Source organism: Apus apus, chromosome 7 (genome assembly GCF_020740795.1).
Source record: "Apus apus isolate bApuApu2 chromosome 7, bApuApu2.pri.cur, whole genome shotgun sequence".
NCBI lineage: Eukaryota > Metazoa > Chordata > Aves > Apodiformes > Apodidae > Apus > Apus apus.
The window spans coordinates 5713661-5727209 of NC_067288.1; the positions used below are offsets into that span (position 1 = coordinate 5713661).

General features: G+C 46.9%; 1 protein-coding gene across 16 annotated transcripts in view; it reads left to right on the forward strand.

Moving 5' to 3' along the window:
- The window catches only part of GORAB (golgin, RAB6 interacting), a 105466-nt gene that overhangs the window by 42279 nt on the left and 49638 nt on the right, over positions 1-13549 (forward strand). For 12 of the 16 annotated variants that reach the window (XM_051624447.1, XM_051624448.1, XM_051624446.1 and 9 more), the window contains exons 5-6: positions 671-788; positions 2083-2267. The gene's annotated coding sequence lies outside the window, so the exon portion shown is untranslated. Of the gene's footprint in view, positions 1-670; positions 789-1464; positions 1632-2082; positions 2268-2965; positions 3041-13549 lie in introns of those variants that run through there. The other 4 variants (XM_051624453.1, XM_051624458.1, XM_051624450.1 and 1 more) reach the window with 3 other exon arrangements.

Below are 13549 nucleotides of genomic sequence, written 5' to 3' on the forward strand. Positions count from 1 at the left end.
GGTGGAAAAGGAAGAGAAAGAAAGGATAGGAAAAACAAGGATACCGAATAATGACAAATTATTCCTCTGAGCCATGTTATACACTGCATAAATTATAGTAAATTGAAATATTGTTAATCTATAAAGGCTGTATTGTTCTCCTTTTCTCTTGGCCAGCTACTGCTGACGTATGCAGGAACTCTGCTCTGGGCTGAAGAAGTTGAGAGCCCAGCAAGCAAGCCTGGCGCCCAGACTGGGGCTGGAAGTGGGATTTGGCCTCTGCTGCAGAAAGACTTTGAGGACTCAGACTTAGAGGAACCCAGGGAATGTGAGGCTGTTGGGCAAGCTTCAGATAGGAGCATTTAGTCAGTGTTTCTTCTGCAAAAGCTAATAAAAATACATCTTTAAATGTCTTCCAGGTAGATGTCAGCGCTCTTCTGCAGCTTTTATGTGCCCAAGACAGAGACCAGCTTAGTCATTATAGGATAAGGGACAGGGGTTTAAGCCCTGCTAGGAGCTCATATACCCTGCAGGCTAACTAAAGAACGTGCTGCTTACTCCATGATGTGTTTAAATGTATGTGCGTGGGTGTATATATATATATATATATATATACATATATATGTATCACTATGTATAAGCTTATCCAGGTATCTCTTTTCTCCCAATAATTCAGTAATTCTGCCTTCAGCTTTGCAGACTCCAGGATCCTGGCCAGCTGGACCAGGAGAGGCTGCCAAGTCCATCAGGTTGATGGAGCCAGCAGGCTGCTCCACCTGACTGTCTGGAAGCATTCTTTTACTCTCTTGGTAAGTTCCCAGTGCATCTCCATTTCCTCTGGAAGAAAGTTCACCCATCACTGCCAGCATCTTTGTCAGGTCTTCTTTCCATGGGTACCGTGGCTGCACAACCCAGAGACCCATGGCCCTTCTTAACACTGTTCTAGTCATCACCCAGCTGCACAAGCCCTGACAATTTCCAAAATGTAGCTAATGAAGCAGATGAAAAGACACAGGCTCTTGTCTAGTCCTATAGCTGCTTTATAGGGATAGAGAGGATGGTCTTCTCAAGAGTTCTTTATATCTCACAACCTAGTGAAGGGACCCCCAGGTCCCTTTCTCCTACACTGCTCTCCAGCAGGTCAACCCCCAACCTGTACTGGTACATGGGGTTGTTCTTCCCCAGATGCAAGACTCTACACTTGCCCTTGTTGAATTTCATAAAGTTTCTCCCTGCCCAACTCTCCAGCCTGTCGAGATCTCACTGAATGGCAGCACAGCCTTCTGGTGTGTCAGCCACTCCTCCCAGTTTAGTGTCATCAGCAAACTTGCTGAGGGCACACTCTGTTCCCTCATCCAGGTCGCTGATGAAAATACTGAACAACACCAGTTGAGTACCGACCCCTGAGGGACTCCACTAGTCACAGACCTCCAACTAGACTCTCTCCCATTGACCACAACTCTCTGACTTCTTCCTTTCAACCAGTTCACGATCCACCTCACTACCTGACCATCAAGACCACACTTCCTCAGTTTATCTACAAGGATGCTGTGGGAGACAGTGTCAAATGCTTTACTGAAATCTAGATAAACCACATCTACCGCCCTGCCATCATCTATCCACCTAGCTACTTCCTCATAGAAGGCTATAAGGTTGGTCAAACATGACTTCCCCTTGGTAGAACCATGTTGACTGCTCTTAATGACCCCCTCATCCTTGAAAAGATCATAAAAAATCAGTCCTGGGGTGCATGAGGAGGTAGCAAGGGGACAGCTGAAATTTATGTCATTGTGAAGTTTCTGTGTTAATCTCAAGAATGATCATGCTGAGAACGGAAATTCTTTGCAAATGCTCATGAATCTCTGGTATTCAGGTGCCCTGCAGGAGAGACACAGAGACACAGAAAAGATTTGCACCACTTGATCTTAACATGTGGCTCTTGTCTGGAGCCTGCTCCTTGCCTGGGACAGTGTTCAGAACAAGTGTGATTTTCAAAAGTGATCTATATAGGGAAGAGCAAAAATATTCCTGTTTTCCCCTCTGCCTGGGCTAAACAGATTGCTCCAACTGCACCTCCCCTCTGGGTATTCCTCCCATATGCAGGTGAAGAAAGTTTCTTCACAAGATTTGGAAGCAGATGCTTGCACTGGCAGTTCTGCCATCCATCTGTGGTCATGCCCTGCGTACACAGTGGTGAGGTGGAGCCCTGGAACAGGAGAGAGGGACAGCAAGGAGAGAGGAGAGGTGGAAAAACACATCAGCAACAAGCCCAGAAGTTCAGTGAGTGTGTAAGTAGTACCATCAGTGTGTGCATGTGAAATGTGTGGTATGTAGCAGGGAGCAGCCTTACTGCTTCTGGCTGACTCAAACAGTAGGTCTCTTTTACCTGTCATTAACCTGTGAGATCTTCACCCTGGTGAGTGAATCTGTCACTTTTTGTTCAGCTCACTGTACCTTGTCATACATAGGAAAGACATGCAACTTCATGCTCTTTCTCTCTTCCTAAACACAGAGGCAAAGATCCCTGTCAACCTTCTTTATGTCTTTTGGAGCACTTGCACTTTTATTGTTCTATTTTGAATAGAGAATTTTTAAGAACAGTTGGTTCTCCAGACCAACTACAGATTTTCATAACCTTGCCAGCCATCCATGGATCAAGGGTGGGAAGTGCTCTTTTGGATTACAAGTTGCCAATTTTTATTATTTTCTCTTTAATTTTTTAATATAACAAGAATTCTGGTGAAGAAGAACTGCATGTAAAAAGGAAGTGAGGATTAATGAAGAAGCAAACAGTAGGTCTTTTTTTGCTTACATGGAAAGGGAGAAAAAAATAAAATGGCTGACTGTGGAATCATGGAAGGTCTCCAGTATAATCAATAATAAGAATAATTTCAAATATATTTTCAGATATCTGAACAGTATTTATATGCAAATACTATCTCAGAAGGTAGTGGAAAAAATCCGTTTTCCTAACACTGGCTGGGAAACAGAATTTGCAGTTTTGGAAGACTTATGATTTCCATAGGAACCAGATGAGATGGAGTAGAAAGACTTAACAGAGGTGATTAAAAAGTATTTTGTACTGAAAGCAAACTTTCTAGTTGAATGACATAAATTACATTTAAGGGAGAAAATGGCTTTCTAGAAAGTTTAAAAAAACATGCCAGTATCAGCCCTTTGGTGTGGCCTGACTTTGTGTTAAAAAGCCTTAGAGAGCAGAGAGTTAAACTGCAGAGCACAATCTTGGAGGAAATGTGGGCACATCTTTGGGGTGGCACACTGAGTTGGTGTAAACGTAGTTTATGCTCATAGAATTTTGAGGTCCTGTTAATATTCAAATACATGCCAAAAAATCCTTGCTTCATAAATCCAGAAAGAACCTTCAGTATTTTCCCTTGTTCTGAGCAGAGGTGGGAGCTGAGTGATGTGGGCAGAACACTTCCCCACTATCTGGTGTTTGGGAATTTTAAGGAGAGAAAGAATTATGGATGATAGCCTGCATTAAGGCCTTGCCTTACTTTTTGTTTTGGTTTGGTTATTTTAGCAGTAATAATTTTGTAGTTTCTGTACTCGCCTTCCCAAAGATCAGGAAGCACAAACAAGCTCTGCAGTGCTATTTCTGTTTTAGTGAGCTAAAAAAGAAGCTTGATATGTAATGAGATATTTTCATCCAAGTCTGCACTTGATTGAACTCATGTTAATCTCAGCAAAATTAATGCAGATATATGTTCTTAGGGTTTCTGGGCAGTCAAATGGGATCTTGCAGTTCGACCTGGTGCAAGTTCAGTGGACACCACTATAGGGCAGAGATCTTTCTGTAGATAATTCATTGCAGCATTGGGGCATAAGAGCAAATGTATTTGGCCTGAAGCCTGAATATTTAATGCATGGCTAAAGCTTGCTTATATCTTTAGACTTCCTGTTGAAGCCAATGTCAAAACTCCCATGGAGCTCAGCAAAGTGGGATGGAATCTATACAGAAATTCTTTTTCCCAGAACAACTTTGCAATAACCAGTGGATTTGCAAACTCCTCACTCTGACACATTGAAATAATTTGGGACTTTCATTCCCTTTTGCTTTAATTGGACTTAGGCTACATCTGAGTCTTCCTAAGTGAGTTGCTGTGCCCTAAAGTATGTGCAGGCATGTTTGCACTCTCGGAGGGAACAGGGAGGTTAAACTAGAAGGCAAGGTTATATTAGCAGGGATATTTTCTTTTTATACTGCTTCCAAAGGCAACCCTGTTTTGGGCTCCCCACTCCGGCTTGACCGCTCTGTGTCTCTCCATACCAAATCATGCTGGGATTTGATGATAAAGCACATCCTCTTTCCAGGAGCCAAGCCAAGCCCTACATCCTAACTCACTGGTGTTCTGGTACCTTAGGCACTTTGTGGTCAGAAGGAAGACTGCAAATGTGGGTATTAGCCGTGGTAGTGCTGGAATGTCCAAACCCTCTGTAGGAAGAGAAGAAATTTCTTAAGAGCTGCTGTTGCCTATGTGATGCCCCATTCCCTTTTTTTTAATGTTCCTCAGTCTGTGCCAGCTGAGATAGCTCTTAGCTGGATACCAGCACTTGCAGGGCCTGATTTGGTTCATGTCTTCTATAAAAGTTTTCCATCTCTGACAAAGGTATTTCAGATCAGGGTAAAAATGTGAGTAAATCAGAGCTGGCATCTTTCCCAGACATATCAATTCCCTTAATTCCCTTTTTCCTGTGGCTTTGGGACAATCAAAATAGGGAATGTTTCCATTGCTATACCTTTATGAAAGTACAATATGTGAACACTATATCCTGAGTGCATCAGTGTGTTTCCTTACCTTGGTCATTACCAACTGCAAAGCTTTCTCCAGCAATTATATGAAATGGAGCACTGCACTAGAGTAAATCTTTTGGCAGGGCTTGGTTCCAGGGAAGATCAAAACCCCCAGTGTGACAGTTAATGAAACAAGGAAAAAGAAGAGGGGAGCTATCAGTCTCAGACAGCCAACACTAACAGAATCCAAAGGCAACTGAAGGTGCCAAGGTGTCTGCTTGCAAAATTTGGATAGAGCTGTGGGGGTCGTAGAGAGAACTTCACCATTGACAGTTTTCCTGGAGGTAAAAGCCACTTACGATAACAGAGGAGCAGAGGAGACAACTCACCCTCTCCACGTGGGCACATACTGTCCTTTTTAAGATGCAGAACAAGCTGGCATTATTCTGCATCCCTTGGGCAACAGTGCTTTGCCATGGAGCTGATCTGGGTGGAGTACATGGAGGATGGCATGGATACAGGAGTGGAAACTGAACGCACAGTAATTGCAAGGACAGGATGGGATGAACTGAGCAGGGCAGGGCACCTGGTTCCCAAGAGAGACAACCAGTGCCCTTCGGTGGGCAACGTAAAAGATTTAAAGCCAAAATGTGGCAGTCTGCTGCAGCTTGAGCCATAAAACAGAGTCCAAAGGGCCTCCTGCAACGAGCCTATTTATCTCCAAACAGTGTTTCTCAGACTGTGATCCATGAGCCTTTGGTGGTCTATAAAACATGCAGTGGTGGCTCATGAAACAATAGTAAACTCTCTCCTCCCCTCCAACAGCACAGAAGCAAGCACTCAAACAAAATGAGAGAATATAAAAGCTACTATAGATTAACTTTCAAATTTTAGTCTTTTGTTTATTTGATTTGATACATGAAAAAATATACAAGTTGGTCTTTTGATTATTTTTTTTTTAAAAAAAAGGTTTAATCCTTGGACTTGAGAAGTTTCAGAAATGTGACTCTGAGGGTGCTATTTTTGGAGCCAATTACAACAGCATTGAAAGATTCCTTTTGTTTGTTGAAAGATTAGGCTGAAGCCCTTCAGTCTGTAAAAGAATAATAAACCCTAGCAGGATACAATACTGCATTGCAATGAGGATACAAAAGCCACCTCAGAGTGGTATGTGGCCTGGATGGAGGCACAGGGCTGGCAGAGTAGGCACTGATAATTTCTAGAAAAGACTGGGGTCTCTTGCTTTATTCAAGTTATACAGTCACATCTTCCACCTCCTGCCATCATCAAGAGCTGATTTAGTAGCATTTCTGTAACAATGTGTATTTACACACTGTGCCCAGCCCCTGTTGTTATCCTTCAGTCTTGTACTATCTACCCTGAAATGGGTTGTTAGAATGGAAGGATTGGCAAATCCATTTCTCATGAAATCTTGGAGTGAAAACTAACTGACCTTTCCTTCCTTGCCACTATTGTAATCTGGGATGTTTCTGTTTGGAGGACAAGGCAGTGTGCATTTTGCAACCATGTAGAGTTGCTTTTCAGATAATCCCACTTTGAAGAGCACAGTTTCTGAGTTACTTGTAAACTACTTTGAGATTTATCAGTAGTGAGGATTATGTAGCTGTGCCTGCCTTTGATGATGTGGAAATTAGCTGCAAGTGCAGCTTACTAGAGGGCATGAGAACCTTTTTAAAGGAAGGTAGGTTTCAAGAGAGGTAGGCAGTCCAAAGTGCAAAGATTACTCGAGACAATAAAGCTTCAGGTAAAGACCAGGCATGCCTTTGTCTTGCCTGCCTGAAACAAGACAAATTCAGCAGTGGGAATGGCAAAAAGCACTTTGGTACAAAGGGTAGGTCTGTGTGTGACCAAACAGTAGGTAACAACTCTGTAGTGCATTATGAGCTGAGAGCCACATGTCTGTGCAGTCACAAGGAGCAGGAACTGCACAGCCAGTGAATCAGTAGAGATGCTGCCTGAGGGCATCTGCCTGAGGCCTATTGGGCAGCAGTGGGTAATGTCCAATTACCCAAATCATGCTGTTGCTTGTGGAAGTTTTGCCCAGCCCTTTCCCTCCCAAGCTGAGTACTGGTCCTGCCATCCCAACCTATCCTCCTGAGATGCTGTGTTACCTGTCACATCAGTGTACAAACAGAGCACTAACAGAGCCTGATAAAAATCACATGGCACCTCTTGCTGTTGTCTTAGCCAAGTTTCAGTGTGATTAATCACTATTCCTGCCTAAGCTTCTCCTCATTCACTGTGATTTTAATTCTTTTCATTTCTTTTCTGGCTGGTGCATTATGTTGAGCAGCACTTTTCTCATCTGTTAAATACCTCTGTTTCACCCCAGAAAGTGCCCCTGCTCCATAGCAAATGAGATGATTCCCTTGTGTCTCTTATTTCCTCCCAGTACCATGGTGAGGATTAATAAGCAAACATTTGCAAAGCACTTTGTGATCCTCTGGGTAAAGGGTTTATACAAGGGTGAAATGTTGCCCTTGTTGTGCTGGTGACCAGGTCAGACTGCAGCTTTAAGCGCCTTTTGGGCTGTAAGTGGGTAGGTACACTGTGTCATGAGCACAGAAAGGGGGAGCTGTCTTCATCTCCCAACCACGACCCTGACTGGAATTGTCTCACTTACCCTTGGCATTGAAGCTTGGCTTGGCGTGCTGACGGGGGTGAATCTGAGGGTGGGTGTTGGACAGCTGGGGTCTGTGGCACGTTCAGGTCTTATGAAATCTGTCTCACTAGGGTTTGCAAGGTGGAAGGAAATCTGCCTGCCTGTGGTGCCATGGGTTTGACAGCAGAGCAGAAGGGCCTTTGGAGAACAGGGGAATAAAAAGCAGAACTCTGAAGAAACTGATTTCTACCCCAGGTATCAATTCCAGCAGAAACAAATTAAGCCTAATCAGAAAGATCCCTCAAACTGAAAATCCTAATCTTCTCGCAGATATGACCGACTTCTGCTCACAAGGTGTCTCTGCCTTTTGTTGGGTTTGGTTCATCAGGCTTGCACAAATGCAAGCAGTTGGAAAGCAGTGTAGACCCCAGGGCAGGATTAAGGTCAGTGAACCGCTGGCTTCTGGCCCCAAGAGCTGCCCTGAGCAGGGAACTGCTCCTTGAGCTTGTACATCTGCTCCCAGACCACTCTGGAGTTGCTGTCAGGAGGGCAGCCCAGAAGGGGATGCCTCCCTGTGTCTTTGGACAGTCGTTCCCACCTGATGTAGCCATCCCACATCCCCTTCTCACCACCAGGCTGATGTTGAGCTTGGGCCAAGCAGGTGATGTTTGTATGGCTGAAGAGTTGTGGATGTGGCCTACTGCTATCAGGTTGTACAGGTGGTGCTCCATGGGCAGCACCAAGAGTCACGTGTCTAATTCTGACCTTTGAGATTTAGAGGATTTGGCATTTTGAAGTAGTCTGATGAATCAGAGCAGACTGTAACTTCAGACCACGTCTCCTCCCAGTGCCAGCTCAGCACAAAAGAACAGGAAAACACACTCAGACAAGGATGGGGCTGTCTGATCAACGCTCTTGATGACTACAAAGCCAGTTCTCCCTGGGTGACGGGCAGTCCTCTCAATAAGGAGAACAGTGGTGGCAAGAGAGATAGATGCGGTTTGAGTCAGATGCTTTGCCGGGGACTGGGAAATCAGGGTAGAAGGCAAGGGTTTCCAGAACTCGAAATAATTGCAGGAAGGGGGCTTTCATGGAAGGAGGAGAAGCCAGTTACACTGGATAATGCCTTGGCTTCAGCTTTTCTAGGAAGCTGTGGCCCAGAAGACTTCTTTTCGCTGCCAAGTGAGAGCCAGTACAATGACACCCTTCCCCTGGGCCTCCACCCTCTGTAAGGCAAGAATTGAAAAGGAAGATTACTTTTTCGTGCCATGCGTTAACTCTGCAGCTGCTGGAGCAGCGTTCCTGTGCTGGATCCGTGCTGACACAGCAGACAGGCAGCATCACAGGGAACACGCCTGCAGCCTCAGCTCTGCTCCCTGCTCCAGGGGTGCGGGGTCAAGTGAACAGGGCAGCACCATGTTGGCCCCCAAAAACCACTGCTGTGCTGGAGGCAGCAGCAAAGGGTGGGAGCTGCCTCTCCGCAGCTCACATCCCTGTCCACTTAGCTCATAACTGCTGAGCTCTGAGCTTGCACAGAAAGGCCTCTGCCTTTTCCACTGTGCTTTTTCCTCCCCTGTTGCCTTCCATGTCCTTTTTATCACGGCAGTGGGTCCCGGCTGTGTGGATCAGATTCAGAATCTGCTCAGAATTAAAACTACCCCATGGAGGCTGCAGCTCAGTCCCCAGCAGAGACAGGCTTGCAGGGCAGTGAAGTTTGAGTTTCTATCTTATGGGACTTCCGAAGGTGTGACCTGAGCCCAGCTGCCAGTAATCAGCCAGGAACTCCCAACAGAAGATACAAGATTCACCCACAAGGACTGAAGCCTGGCTGGAGGCTCTCTGGAGAAGCCCACTGTTCTTCTACCTGATGGGGCTGTGGAGAGCCAGGGGAGAAGGTGCCTCTTGGGCACCAGGGAAGCATCACTTGGTGACACCATGTGTCTTGATTTTTTTCACTGTCCTGGCAGTCTTTATAGGGATCCGAAAAGACACGTATTGGTGGGAGGCTGCTACGCTCCTTCCCTCAAAGAGCAGCTGTGCTTACTGCTCCCCATGTTTAATTTCAAAGGAAACTCCTCTCCAGGGCACTCTCTGGGCACGTGAAAATAACCTACAGCCTGTAGCTATTGCAAAGTGCTACACAACAACTGTGCAAAACCTACACAAAGAAATGAGATTCATCCCTGACCACTGCTCCTGTGGAGAGCTCCTCAAAACACTGCCAGGCTTGCACCAGTGCCTCTGAGACAAAGCAGCTGCAGCTGTTCACCCTGTGCCCAGAGGTCCCCAGGCAGTGGCTGCACAGCCCTCGCATGCCATCCATCATGGGATGGGCAGTAATGTCATTGAAGAGATGTCTGGTGTGTCACAGCCACTGGGACTCCTTCCATGCAGCTTCTTGTGTCCTGCTGCAGGACGGGTGCGGGTGGGACCTGGCTCCACAGTTACGTGTGGCAAGTGATGCTGCTTTCTTCATCAAAGCAGGACCTCTGGCAGCATGTGTGGGGATTAGCATCAGATCCTCTGCTTGGACAAGAAGCTTCGAGCCCTCCAGCTTCGTCCCATGCTGCCACTTCTCTGAAACAAAAGCAGAGTGGCCACAGGCTTCCAGGGCACAGGCACCAAGACATATGAGGGGACAAGGACCCATCTCCAGGCCGGACGAGCCAGCGGTGCGAAAGGGTTAAGCCATGTTGTTGATTGTCACATGGTGCTGGGAATGCAAAGGGAGCGAGAGGCTGGGGAGCCCAGCGCAGCAGCACATCTTGACTGCACATGTGGCCTCTACCACAAACACTTCAAAGTGCTTCCCTCAGACTGACGGAACAGCCTGACGCCGACTGTAAATGCCCTTGACACGCAGAGTGGAAAATATCAAACGCTTCAGCGTTCCCCCGAAACACAGCCTGTTTTCGCTGGGGAAGGCCTTAATGAACCTGCACAGGAGAGGAGGAGGGTGGACAGGAGGTGTTACGGGTGGTTCTCATTTAGCCCATGTATGGGTACGCGCCAGCCTGGGCAACTGGACTTAATCTGAGGCAAATCCAAGTGCTCGAGGACATTTTAAAGGAGGCTGGGACATCAGCTCCAGGCGGCTCTGTGTCAAGACCCTACCGCTCCTTCTCTCCCACCCTGCTGCCTGCCCCAAACTGCACCAGGAAGAACAAAAGGGTTTCCAGGCTGGAGGTTTTTCCCATTCCTTGAGAAACCCCCACCTCTTCACATCCCTGTGCTGCCTCTTCTCCACCATCCGTGTCTCTGACAAATCTAGCCTGGCCAGGTGCTTTTTTGACACTGGAGAAAACCTCACTGCAGCCTCATTGTTCTCTCTGGCCTCTGAGAAGGGGAAAACCTCTTTGCCAGGCCTCTTCTGGGAGACCCTCTTCCTGCTCCAGTGAGGAGGAAAAGCCTTGAGGATTGCAAGGGCAGATCTCGGTCATCAGTAGCATCAGAGAGTGTGGGCCCTGTGCCATAATCCTGCCTGGGAGCAGCATCTGCTCTTGGTCACCCATGACATGCCAGGACATGCATCCTTCCATACTGGTGCCAGGTCACTGGTCTGTGGTGGGGCAAGCAGGTGGTCACCAGCCATGGGAATGAAGGTCTGTGCCCATCCCACATGGCATGACCCTATCTTGTTAGGGAGGATACCAGCCTCATAGTTGTGTTAGGGACCTGCAGAGACACAAAACCCAGTGAAAGGGCAGCAGCTACAGTGTTTGACTCCCAAAACAACCAATGCCACCCACAGGCTGTGCCTTGTCCTGGCCAGTGAAGGAGATGGGCAGAGAGTGTGCCATGAAGCAGGGATGGCCAGGTTGGCCATCTGCTCTGGGCAAGTAAGTCTCTCCAGCTTAGCCCCACAGGGCCTCAAGGTGTAAACACTGTATTTACAGTCTCACTGCAGCAAGATGTGAGATCACCCATCTCAAATGATAGGTCTGTCTGCTGTGTCTGGTAGATGTCGTCAGCAGTGTGGAGGAGCAGGGAAATGTGCCCCAAAGCTTTGAGGACATTTTTCTAGGAATGGGGCCAATCAGGGACCCCAATGCAGGGAGAAAGCACCATGTTCTCCTTGCAGCATGGAAACCTGCTGGCAGAGGGCAAGGTGCAGCCTGTGCTGGTGGAGAAGACACGAGGTACCAAAGTGTGGCTCTTAGGCAGCAGGTCTTGACCCTGAACCAGCATCAGAAAGATACAGTCTTTGACGGCCCTGCTTGAGCACAATTCCCACAGATTCAAAGGGAGTATGACAGTGAGTATTGACCAACAGAGCAAACCTATGCAGGCAAACACAAATCTTCCCAGCCAGATGCACAAGAGGGGACAGAAAGACGACGGGCCTGTGTGCGGTCTCCTTGGCTCCAGCACAACACACATCACCAAGAGGCTGAATGGGGCTCTGATGACTGTAGGCAAGCATCCATTGGTTATGACACATTTGGCATGAACAAAATTGCCTCATAAAATACTTCTCAGATCAGCTAGAACTTGAGGGATCTCAGGAGGGAATTGAAGGAGAGGAAAGTTCAGACGATTGGCAGCAAGATCCCTCCTTGCATCTTGGAAGCAAATGCAGACAGGGGAGGGAGACTACCAAGGGGCAGAAGGTGTAAAGAGGAGGTAAAATGGAGGTGATTTAGTTCATGGGTCTGCTTTCTCAGGGAGCATATGAGCTGGACCACCTCCATCTCCCCGGGAGAGCAATCAATATTCTGAACAACAAACAAGGTAGAGCAGTTAAGAAGGCTTTAATGAAGCATCTTTGGGAAACAGTAATGAGAGGGTAAACAGAAGACATGGGCGCCACCATAAACTGCTGACAACAGTTTGTTAACAGCACAAATGTTAAAAAGCAAACCTAGAAGCCTGGGCAGTAAAGAACAGAAGGAAGAAAGAGCCACTGAAGGAAAAAAAAAAAAAAAAAAAAGAATGGCCTGGGATTTCTGAAACCTCAGGGGAGTGTTTACCCATGAGTAGGCTGTTAGCTGTGCCCTCTGTTTGGAAGAGATGCTATTGCCTTCTTTAGTGTTGCTGGTTTTCAGAAGGGCAGGAGGTGGGGTGTCCACTCTCATATGGCTCACGGGAAGGGACTCTTGAGGGCAACTTGGCTCAGCTGCTGTGCTCTCAGCCTGCCAGCTGCAGAACATGCTGAGGAGGACAAGGGGACAGTGCCTGAGACAGTGGGAGCCTGCTCTAGGGGCCAGGGCACTGAGGGAGATTGGGTCTGGCACTGGTGAACCCCCTGGCACTGCCAGAGCTGTCAGGGGATGGCACAGCCGGGGTCCTCCCGCGCCGGTCCCCGTGCTGACAGATGAAGATGGATTGATCGCTGAGTTGCAGATTGATGACTGCTGTCAGCTGGTGGCCTGCCTTGCCAGCCAGGGAAGGGAAGCAGACTCCATGCCCAGACCTTTTAAAGGCTTTTTTTTGCCTCAGGGTGTGATTTATTGTTAGAAAACAAAGGATGTTTAAGAAAAAAAAAAAAAAGGCAACACAAAATAAAACATCTCAATTGATGAAAGCTATCTTTGGTCCCCAGTGGCTTTTCACCCTTTTATTGAGCCTGGGAGCAGAGGAGGGATACATCTCCCCCTTCCAAATAACCCCAAACCAGCTTCCTCTGCCTTTTAGGTATGCAACTGTCCAGTCTTATGATGGGACTCCATAACCTATTGGCAGGCTGTCTCCCTGCCAGCCAGCATGACACTATGTGCAAACACAGAAAAGCTCTGACCAGTGCTATTTATATGTGATGGGGGACTGGGTTTTTAAAAGCACAGAAAACGTTTGCCATGCTGAAAATAATTAAGAATAAAATCAAGGAGGAGAAGGAATTATTTAGACAAAATTGAATGGATGATAATTTAGTATTTAAGGCAGTTTCGTGGGATGCTGTAATGTCAATGCTGTTCTGGAAGCTTGATCACTGTTTTACATAAGCAAGCCCAGCTGAGAGAGAAGGTGGAAGCAGTGGTATTGTAAGTTTAGCATATATATACACACACTTGGACAAATAGCATTATGGGCATATATATGTGCACCAATGTGTACACGTCACTGGCTGATGTTGATGATAAATAAAAAAATCAGATAGCAGTGGGTAGAAATCAGCAACAACATACAGACACCTGGGAAGAGAAACTAAAGGCAGGAGTGAAAGATCTCTGGTGACTAGGGTTAATGATAAT